Source organism: Ovis canadensis, chromosome 2, assembly GCF_042477335.2.
Source record: "Ovis canadensis isolate MfBH-ARS-UI-01 breed Bighorn chromosome 2, ARS-UI_OviCan_v2, whole genome shotgun sequence".
Classification (NCBI taxonomy): domain Eukaryota; kingdom Metazoa; phylum Chordata; class Mammalia; order Artiodactyla; family Bovidae; genus Ovis; species Ovis canadensis.
In genome coordinates, this window is record NC_091246.1 from 109862715 (window position 1) to 109872657 (window position 9943).

At 40.5% G+C, this 9943-nt stretch overlaps 1 pseudogene; it reads right to left on the bottom strand.

The window, feature by feature from the left end:
• Positions 1-6037: 6037 nt before the first annotated feature.
• LOC138432725 (heme A synthase COX15 pseudogene) lies at positions 6038-9679 on the bottom strand (annotated as a pseudogene).
• Positions 9680-9943: the final 264 nt, after the last annotated feature.

The window sequence follows — 9943 nt, forward strand, 5'->3', positions numbered from 1 at the left end:
GGCAAGGTGGAGACAGGATTGATTGCAAACAGGCTGTAATAAAGAACCAAACTTCAAGAATGAGCTTCACCATTTTGGTTCATGCAATCGCTCTGAGTTGCAGTCTTGGAAAAATACTGAACATATAGACCTTAAGTTCACAGGAGAGGTAGCAGTCAAATAAACAGTTAATATACTAGCAAAGAGTGAAGTCATTTACATGGACAAAGAAGAGTGAAAAATAAAGACAGACCTTGATTGAGCCCTGATTCAGTCTAATGATTAGATGTCAGGTAACGAGTAAGAAGAGGCATATAGAGAAGAAAAAAACAAACAAACAAAAAACAAAAAACAGAGATGCAGGAAGAATATAAGAAGAATGTGATATCACAGAAGTAAGGGAAATATAATTTTATGATGGAGGTAAGAGTAAACATCTCCAATCATTAGGAAGTTTTAGGTGAGGAAAGAGTCATAAATATTTATTGCATTCATTAATTTGTATCTCAGTGGTGGCCACACCACAGTGTGCCAATCTAAAATTAATCCCAACAAGAGTGAAAGGGACATTTAGAATCTCTGCTTGAGGGATTTAGGCTTCTCCAGAAACAAGAGCTCCAGCGATGTCTGTTTCTCTCCTCTATCCTTTGAACCTTGCTGCCTAGGTAAGACCTAGGGTTTCTGTAAATATTCCTGGACATTCAGCCCTGGAGGTTAATACACAGAGGCTAATTAGACTTCAAAGAAGTTAATAGTGATGTTTAAGGCAGAGGAACTCACTGCATGATTGAAATAGCATTGAAATCTAAGATTTCTAATGCAAAGCTTGAGATTCTAACAAATACTCTGTAGTCTTTTCCAACAGACCAAAATAAATGATAAGTAAATAAAGAAATATTTATCTAATAACAGAACATTATTTAAACCTCTTAGAATCTATAGACAGCCTATTTCTGGATGGACTTGTGATTATGAAGAGGTGCATTTTAAATATATGCAAAATATGAAAGATAGAATATAGGGCCAAAACTATAAAAGAGATCAAAATTAGGTGAGATATTAATTTTTGACAGCTGAAAGGCATTTTGGTCCAAGGATTTGGATCACATAACATTTTAGACATGGTTTAAAATACAAAAATAAACCTTGAGCACTATATATCACTAAAAGCTGATTTAATACCAGAAAAATAAACACCCAATCAAAAATGAGGAAAGAACTAAACATTTCTCTAAAGAAGACACACAGATGGCTAACAAACACATGAAAAGATGCTCAACATCACTCATTATCAGAGAAATTCAAATCAAAATCACAATGAGGTACCATTTCACGCCGGTCAGAATGGCTGCTGGTGGGCTTCCCTGGTGGCTCAGAGGTTAAAGCGTCTGGAGAATCCCATGGAGGGAGGAGCCTAGTAGGCTACAGGCCATGGGGTCGCAAAGAGTCGGACACAACTAAGAGACTTCACTTCACTTCACTTCAGAATGGCTGCTGTCAAAAAGTCTACAAACAATAAATTCTGGAGAGGGTGTGGAGAAAAGCGAACCCTCTTACACTGTTGGTGGGAATGCAAACTAATATAGCCACTATGGAGAATAGTGTGGAGATTCCTTAAGAAACTGGAAATAGAACTGCCTTATGACCCAGCAATCCCACTGCTGGGCATACACACTGAGGAAAGCAGAATTGAAAGACACATGTACCCCAATGTTCATCGAAGCACTGTTTACAATAGCCAGGACATGGAAGCAACCCAGATGTCCATTGGCAGACAAATGGATAAGAAAGCTGTGGTACATATACACAATGGAATATTACTCAGCTATTAAAAAAATACATTTGAATCAGTTCTAATGAGGTGGATGAAACTGGAGCCTATTACACAGAGTGAAGTAAATCAGAAAGAAAAACACCAATACAGTGTACTAACACATATATGTGGAATTTAGAAAGATGGTAACGATGACCCTGTATGGGAGACAGCAAAAGAGACACAAACATAAAGAATAGACTTTTGGATTCTGTGGGAGAAGGCAGGGGTGGAATGATTTGAGAGACTAGCATTGACATACGTATGTTATCATATATGAAATACATCGCCAGTCCAGGTTCGATGCATGAAACAGGGTGCTCAGGGATGCTGCACTGCGATGACCCTGAGGGATGGGATGGGAGAGAGGTGGGTGGGGGGTTCAGGATGGGGGACACATGTACATCCGTGGCTGATTCATGTTGATGTATGGCAAAAACCACTACAATATTGTAAAGTAATTAGCCTCCAATTAAAAAAAAATAATTTAAATAAACTGATTTAGTACATAGAATCAAAAGAGTTTTACCTTAAAAAATAAAGTGTATACCTTGACTTTGGCTAACATTGAGATTAAAACCATATTTTAAACAAGACAAGGGTCTAACAGTAGTCACGCTGAGGTCAGGTGCACTTCTCATACTGCTTTAGATCAGCCCTGTATGTAAGCACAGCTGCCATCTGCCTGTCAGGAGGGAAATTTTAAGAGCAAAGCTCAGATGGGGGTGGGATGAGCTAGAGGCAGGTATAATCTTACAATTAGCAGCAGCAAATCACTCAGTTGTTTCCAACTCTTTGCATCCCCATTGACTGTAGCCCACCAGGTTCCTCAGTCCATCAGATTCTCTAAGCACGAATAATGGAGCTGGTTGTCATTCCCTTCTCCAGGGGATCTTCTGGATCCAGGAATCAAACTCAGGCTCCTGCATTGGCAGGCAGATTCTTTAATGTCTGAGCCACCAGGGAAGCCCCATAATCTTACAAACCTTCTAACAAACTAAATACATTAAACCAAGTATTGAATGAATATAACCATAATTGTTGTGCATTGTTAGATTGTCTCAAATCTGAAATAAGACATGAATGAGAAAAATCTGGCAAACAACTGAGGAAAATGTTCTAAATTATAGAAAAATAATGTTATATTTGATGCAAAAACACAGATAATGACAGTAATATAATTTATATACACTCAGTGACCATTACTTTTTGAAAGCACATATGTATGCTTATTCACTCAGTCATGCCTGATTTCTTTGTGACCCCATGAACTGTAGCCTGCCAGGCTCCTCTGTCTGTGGGGATTCTCCAGGCAAGAATACTGGAGTGGGTTGTCATGCCCTCCTCCAAGGGATCTTCCTAACCCAGGGATCAAATCCAGGTATCCTGTGTTGTAGGCAGATTCTTTATATAACTGAAAAAGCATATAAAAATGTAAATTGACCATATCTTGCTGACTTATTAAGCAGATTCTATGGTCAGAAATCCAAACTCTAATCAAATATGGAACCATTCACAAATTGAAGTGAAATAAAATAGCTTTCATCACAAATTTCTTGTTCATCTAAAGTGAGATAAATATTATCAGTGGTGATGAATTTATAATACATAATGCTAACCTTGCAAGCCTATAACAATATTCTGTTGAATTATTTTTAACACATTAAAGTGAAAAATACAGGAAAATGAAACAGTTACCTGAATGTGTGGAAATAGAAAATGATTATCTGCTTCTTCAAAATGATGAGGTATTTAATTGTAAGAGATGACAGAATTCCTGGGGAAAAGTTTAGGAATGAGGAAAAGCCAGGGTAATGAAGTTCTATAGTAACTCTCTCGATGCTAGTCTGCTTTCTGAAAGCATCTTTTTTCAAAGTTACACCAAGCGCCAATTAAGAGCTGTGGCAATGACACCCTGGTGTCTCTCCTGAGGAAGGGTGGTCCCTTCCAACCACCAGATTTCCCATGAAGTCCTTCTTCACATTGTGGATCATTTTTGTTGCTGTTACTAATGTTTCTGTCTGGTCTTCTCAATTATATAATATAAATGAGCATCACTAAAAGTATTAAAGTAAAAAAGTAACCTTTCAACCCTATTTTAATTTGTGAGGTATAAATAGTGTGATAAAAGTAACAATTTTTCATAAATATTTTATATTACATAAAACTCATCAGTGGAAAGAGCTACTTTCCAGTCAACCTCTGGATGTGGCATGATTTTTACTGTAAGGAAGCACATCCAAGCCCATAGTTTAAAAGCCATCATGGCAAATTACTTTTGTTGAGGAAGCCACATGCTGAGAGTTAAGGTAACAGAAGCTGGGGGTATCATGGCAAATGCTTCCAAAAAGCTAGAGAGACAGAAAAACAAAAGTCGGGCTTAAGAAACTTTTCAAAAGCATAGAAGTGCTTTCTGGGGACAATGTGATGCAGTCATAGGCTTGAGAAACCTACAAAACAACCTGGTGTGCAAGCAATTAGAGACAGACAGGGTTCAAAGAGAGGCAACATGTGGTCCACATGGCCACAGAGCTGCATATAATGGGACCACCCAGCAGTGACTGAGCAAAAACCCAAGCCATGTACTAGCACTTTCATACACAACATCCTTTCAGAAAATAACACTATTACCTTAACATCTGCAGTTAATAGGCTCTAAATCACATAAAAATACACATTTCTCAGGCAAAGATTAAAATCTTACCCACATTCTAATGATATATATTTAGCCATTGAGAAAAGTAGGCATTTTATGTGCAATTATTTCTTACTAATTCCTATGATCCATAGAAAACAATTCAGAGTTCATATTCTTGGATTGTTGTTTTAATACATTAAAAGTTCACTACATTCATATACTTTAAAAATGTCTGCACACAATCTATTAAAATATTCTGAGGTCATAATTTTACTTTAAAAACATGTATAGTTTATTTAGCTACAGGAATAGCTATAGAAATGTGAAATCAAGTGAATGTATATAATATTCTCTAATGTAGCATGTTAGTCACTCAGTCGTGTCCAACTCTTTGTGACTCCACGGATTGTAGCCTGCCAGGCTTCTCTGTCCTTGGAATTCTCCAGACAAGAATACTGAAGTGGGTTGTCATTCCCTTCTCCATCTCTAATGTAAAAATGGACAAAAATATTAACTTTGGAAAATGGACAGACCAACATGTAATATCATAATATTAACAGAGCACAATGCAAACCCTGGATTATTGTTGTTATTTAGTTCCTAACTTGTGTCTGACTCTTTGTGACCCCATGAACTGTAGCCTGCCAGGCTCCTCTGTCCATAGTATTTCCCAAGCCAGAAGACTGGAGTGAGTTGCCATTCCCTCCTCCAGGGGATCTTCCTATGCCAGGGATCAAACCCCAGTCTCCTGTGTCTCCTACATTCGTAGGTGGATTCTTTACCACTGAGCTATCAGAAAACCCAAAACCCTGGATTAATTTGACCCAAATAAGAGCTGGGAAAAACAAACTCCAGATCCAGAACCTGTCACATAGAGCCTCAAATTCCTCTGGAGACAGAAAAAAAAAAACAACAACAAAAAAAAACCAACCCTATTTCAATAGAATTTTACTTACCATTCAAATAACCTCAATAACCTTTTATTTAACATGCTTTCTTATATAACAACTGTGAAAATGATAATTATCCAAGATTCAGTTTCAGAATTTTTTTTTTCAGCCTAGAGGTGCTTTAGGAAGAGAAATGTTATAGGCACTGGCCAGCCAGATTTGAGCTTGTCGGTATATAATAGCCTGAAAGTCTATTATGTTTTGGTGATTCTTAGTCATCATTCCCATTCAAGAATCATAGCCAGCGTTCTTGTCTGGATAAAGGTTTTAACTGTGAAGCTTCTCATCTTCCATCCACTGCTCCCTGGGCTCTTGGCCTCTGCTGTCTCTGCCACTCTCAAGAGTTAAACCGCAGTTGGTGTTGTCAGTCACCAGCTCTGCTGCAAAGACTTTTTATAGCATGATATTTCACTTGTCTTCTGCTATATTAACTGCTTGGAAGGTACTGCTGAAGAATGCTTACAGGTCTCCAAAATCTTTTGGTTTCTATTTTTTTTTTTTTTTTGTAATCATCCATTTTCCATTTATTCATGCAATATTTGGTGGTATGTGTCTGGTTCTGGGAATAATGCAAACAAAATAATTCAGATAATATCCACTCACCAGGAGCTCAGAGATGGGCATTAATAAAGTTATATCACTAAATGCAATCAGATCTGTTTTTCCAAACTTACTCATCTTTAATAAAAGAAAAAAAATGAAGTAAAACATCTGCAACTTGAAATTATTTAATTCATTTGGTACTTTTTTTTTTGGAGGGAACAGTAGCAGCATTAGCATATGGTTCTTTGAGTTGGATCAGACTGCCCTCTCCAGACTCAATTATTAACTAAGAACAACCTTAATTTGGGGATCAAGAGATGATAGTTTGGGAACCTGCCCAGTGACTGCCGCTCTCATTCTTTAGAGAATTCTATCTGGAAGAGGTGATACCCCGCTGGCACACTAACCAGTATCAACACAGTGGATTAAATGAGATAGGGTGAGAGGAAATTTGGAGGGAATGGGAATAAGCTGGTCAGAACTTTCTAAGGTAAGTAGACTACTAGGGCTACTAGTGGTTCCCAAACTTGTCAGCACATCAGAATCACCCAAGGAATTTGCTAATTATGGCTTTCAGAGATTATGATTTAACTGATCATTGCTAAGGCTGGGGTCAGGATTCTGAAAGATTCTAATGTGAGAGAAGCTGGGAACCACTGCTGGCAACAGCAAAAGCTGTTTCCTGGCCAGGATTTTTATTAAAAAAAAAATCAAAGACAAACTGCTACTTCTATTTTGCTAAGAACCATTTGAGGATGATACACTGCTGGTCACACTGAAACCCAGAGGATACTGGAGTTGAAAGGGAACCGTGATCATTAGTCCAGCAGCTGTACAGGGGCACACCTTAATGTCATTTATGGCTCCCAGATCTGTTTAGCCTGCATAATGTTCTAAAAAACTTGAGACCATTCACATAAAAATCTGGATGTTTGGTTTGTCTGAAAAGTTGAATCTCACAACTGGACCTGCAGAGCAGCAACAGGTTAGCACTCAGCAGAGGTTTAGCCCCTTGATGGGCACCTGCTCTCTGGGTTCACCTGTTTGCACCAGTCTGCCCTAGCAGGCATCTGATTTGGTCCAGGTGGCTCCTATCTTCTACAAAACTAAAAACTAACTTTCTACAACTTTTACCCACTGCTCCCAGCTCTTCCTTCTGCAAGAAGGGGCTTCAACTTGTCAAGGGCAGGATTCTTGCTGCCTCTAAATGTTCTCCAGCTGAATACTCCTAGTTCTTCCAAGTATTTCCGGTGTGAAACAGGTTCTGGACTCCTTGCTGTCCTGGTTCCTGCCTCTTGATACATACGTGCCATTGAGTATCCTCCTTAAAACATGCAGTACCCAGAATAAAATGCAGCACTTGCAGTGTGGTGTTCTGACTATGGCTGTGACACTTCTATTCATAGAATCTCAAACACCATTAGTTTTTACCATTGTCATCACGTGGTTGGTTCATACTGAGCCTGTGTCCAACTGAAGTCCCTAAATCTTTTTTTATATGAAGATGATAAGCTAGTTTTCTCTATCCCAAACTTACATAACCTATTTAAATGAAGATGTTACATTTATGACTGGTTTAATTTCATCTTGATGATGTCACTCTGGAACTGTTTTGTGATTGTCATCTATTCTATCAGCAATGTTGGGTTGCTCCATCCTCAAATATGGTCTTTGTGATGCCTTCATCCAAATTGCTGATTTAAAAGTGTTGAATAAGACAGAGCCCTGTGAAATATCAACAGAGGCCAAAATCACACCAATTCACTAGTCAGTAATTTGTTTAAATAACCAAAGAGATGTCCATGTACTACACCATCAAGGCTGTATTTTTCTTATCCCTAAGGCTCTTAGGAAACCCTTCCAGGAACTGATTTATACTATTCTCCATTCATCCCATGTAGTGACGTAACAGCCCTATCACAGGAGGAACTAGGTTAGTGCTTTCCCCCATTTTGAAAATCAAGACACTAGAAGAAAACAGCTATTTCTTGCTGAAGGCTATCTGAGTACTTTAGGATACTGCTAATCCATCCATTTGAATCTCTACCTGATCGAAGTACAGTTGAGATCATAAGAATTTCTATTCAGGCAGAATCCAGGACTCAGGAGTTCAAGGAAACAGATTATACATGTAGAACCAACAGCTTGTCAACATTTAAGAAAACTGACACAGAACCTGTTAAGTAGAAAATGACACACAATTCTTTCTCTACATTAAATCTGATTTTCAACAGATTTAAAAAGGAACCTTGAGCAAAACCACACTTAATGACTTGCCTGATCCAGTGATTGTCCCCAAAACAGGCAAAGAATTTAAATAACTTGACCAATTTGGAAACCACCTGGTATGCCAAGGTCCTCCTCTCAGAAAAGCTCAAATTCCTATGCTCTCTGATGATCTCTCAAAAGCACAGTTTCAGTCCTAGGAAGCTGATCTTCTGAGAATTATTTTGGGACTCTTCGGAGTTCATTCATGAGCCAAAGGGCAACGCTGAGCAGAGCCAGGGAGCCCGACTGGTGAGCGGCAGCCAAAGGAGTTGGGACATACATCAGCAGAGTACTAATGCCCAAGCCCGCCTGTGTATACGCCAAAGCTAGCAGAGTGGTGGCTGCTATCTTGGTGCTTCGAGGAAGGGGAATTCTTCGGGAGAGGAAGTAGAGTACCGTAATGGCAGTAACTGAAGTGATGCCCAGAACCCGGTGATCAAACTGCACCATGGTGGGATTCTCAAAAACATTCCTCAGGAGAGGGGAGAAGGTAAAGAGATCCTCTGGGATCCAAGATTCTCCCATCTTGGGGAAGGAGTTGTAAACAAGTCCAGCATCCAGCCCTGCCACAAAAGCCCCTGAGAGAGCCGTAAGGAACACCAGGCCTGCAGTTCCATGAGCAAATCGTCTCAACCGCAGGAGTTGACGCGTTTCAGGCAACTTGTGCTGAGGAAGCAGCAAGGAGAGCGAGGTCCATAAGCTGGCACAGTAGAGCACAAGGGCTGATCCCAGATGGGCAGCAAGGCGGTACTGACTGACTCGAGGGATGTCATGGGAATCTGGTTTTTCTTCTAATCCACTTTTTACCATATACCATCCCAACAGGCCCTGGAAGCAAACTAAACCACAGAGGGCAAGAACACGTCCTTTCAGGCCACGGGTGAGCCAGCCCTTTTTCCAAAAGTAGGCAGCAGGCAGGATGTATGCAAGGCCTACAAGGCGACCCCACATTCGGTGTGAGTACTCCATGTACCAGATGAACTTGAATTCCGCCAGCGTCATATCATGATTCAAGATTTTAAATTCTGGAAATTGCTGATATTTTTGGAATTCTGCTTCCCATTCCTCTTTGCTTGTGGGTGGCTTCATCTCCTTTATTAAATGCCAATCTACCATTGAGAGGCCAGACTCTGTCAACCTCGTTACTCCACCAAGAATAACTGCTCCAGCCACTGTCCCGCTGCAGACCAGGAGCCATCGGCCCACCACCCGCTCAGCAGCCTTTGAAGGGAGGGACACTGTACCCCTTCCAGGTTGCAAAGCTACATCGGAGATAGTGCTGTATTACCCTGGCCTCAAGGGGCGCCTGATCCCACAACTGCAACCACACTGTGTTCCAGGCGCCACCCTAGGAACCAGAAGCCGGAGACACGGGCTCCCCAGCAAGGCCGTCAAGGGCGTAAAGAGTAATCGCTGCATACTATAAACAGTGCCCAACGGCCACCTTCAAGCTCCTGCGCTCTCTGGTCTCCTTTCTCCTCACCGACTGAAGAACTGGTTTCTATTTTTGAAGTCAGGGAATCCAAAGGCAGCTAAAGGTGGGAATGTCCTACCACAGAGTGGGAAGGGGAGGGTGGGATGGATAGGGAGACTGGGATTGGCAAATGTACACTCCCATGTCTAAGACAGACAGCTAGTGGGAACTTACTCTGAAGCACAGGAAGCTCAGCTTGGCATTCTGATGACCTAGAGGAGTGGGATGGGGAGGGGAATGAGGGGCTCAAGAGGGAGGGGATGTATGCACACATATGG